Consider the following 1,377-nt stretch of genomic DNA (forward strand, 5'->3'; position numbering starts at 1 on the left):
ATCTATCAATTCAGAAAATTGCCTCCTATTTGAAAGAGATATTCTGCCTCTAAAGAATCATTTCTAAATAAACGATGAATAATAATATTTCCTAACTAGTAGTCATACGAAATTTTGTGTAAATTTATTTTTATCTTTCTATAAATTCCATTTAACTCGTTTCCTTATCAACAAACGATGATCTTTTCACTGCTGCTTCAGAAAATAATCGCTACTTTCAAATTTGTAGCTTTACAAGTAATATTAGTATTAATTATTATTCCTGGTGTGTGATATCCATTCACGAAAATAACAGACGAATTTGCCGAAAACCGTTTGAAAAAGAATCGGAGTCGATTGATCATCGGACGATGCGCAGCCATATGTAAAGTGGAGACGGCTCCCCTCCAGTATTCCAGTCGTGCCAGAACCACCGACCGGTGCGAACGTGTTCGTTCGTGCGTCGTCATCCAAACTCGTGTGTAATACGTACGCGCGTATCGGTGATTTTACGACCGTGCCAGAATCGCACGTTCCCAACCCAGCGTCGTGAAATCAATTTTTTTTTTCACCAATTCCCTGTCTGCGAATCAACAGCGTGATAAAGGCTTCTTCAGAGAAATTCTGTGCAACAAGGGGGATCCACGGTATCTGGTGACACGTACTCGCGTGAACGACCGACGAAAGGCGAAAAACCGCCAACGTTTTCTCGCGTTTCTTCGTTAAGGTGCAACGACGAACGTGAACGCAATCCGTGAGAAACGCTATCGCCAACGGTACGAGAAAAGTGTCCCGGCCCATTCGTAAAAACCGGTGCGTTAAACTCCTACGTCCAACGATTTCGATCGACAGCGTGAAGTGCTCCGAAAGTGCACGGAACTGGTACAGGCGGCGAGAACGTGAGTAAACATGTTTTTTTTTCTTCTTCTTCTTCTTTTTCCCCTCTTCCTCTCACCGACCAGCACGCCGACAGCAGTACAAAGTACAAGCTTCCTCCGCGATTTTCGCCGCTCCGTTCCGCTTTTTCCCTCGCTTTCATATTCTATGAATATTTCTGTATGTTTTGCTTGCATTGTTTCTCTTCGCGGAGAACAAGTCTCATCCGGTTCTGCACGTATTAGGTTAGATTGCGATTCCGTATCGTCCCGTTTCCAAAGCCTCGGTCCCGATGGCTGGCGCGTGTGTGAAACGGTGCCGATGAGTTTCAACAGATCTGTCACCTGGCACGGGACAGACATTTTTCCTTCGACGATCGAAGAAACGCGCGTGCTGCTGAATAAGTACGTGCGTGTTCTGTGTGTGGGTTTGTGCGTGTATGTGCGTGCGTGTGTGTGTGTGTGTGTGTGTGTGTGTGTGTGTGTGTGTGTGTGTGTGTGTGTGTGTGTGTGTGTGTGTGTG

General features: G+C 45.5%; 1 protein-coding gene across 6 annotated transcripts in view; it reads left to right on the forward strand.

Moving 5' to 3' along the window:
* The first annotated feature begins 382 nt into the window (after positions 1–382).
* LOC122526888 (inositol 1,4,5-trisphosphate receptor) overlaps positions 383–1,377 on the forward strand; it is a 55,732-nt gene continuing 54,737 nt past the window's right edge. For 4 of the 6 annotated variants that reach the window (XM_043650516.1, XM_043650518.1, XM_043650517.1 and 1 more), the window contains exon 1: positions 383–878. The gene's annotated coding sequence lies outside the window, so the exon portion shown is untranslated. The remainder of the gene's footprint in view (positions 879–1,377) is intronic. The other 2 variants (XM_043650519.1, XM_043650520.1) reach the window with 1 other exon arrangement.

Source organism: Frieseomelitta varia, unplaced genomic scaffold, assembly GCF_011392965.1.
Source record: "Frieseomelitta varia isolate USP_RPSP 00005682 unplaced genomic scaffold, Fvar_1.2 scaffold_201, whole genome shotgun sequence".
Classification (NCBI taxonomy): Eukaryota; Metazoa; Arthropoda; class Insecta; order Hymenoptera; family Apidae; genus Frieseomelitta; species Frieseomelitta varia.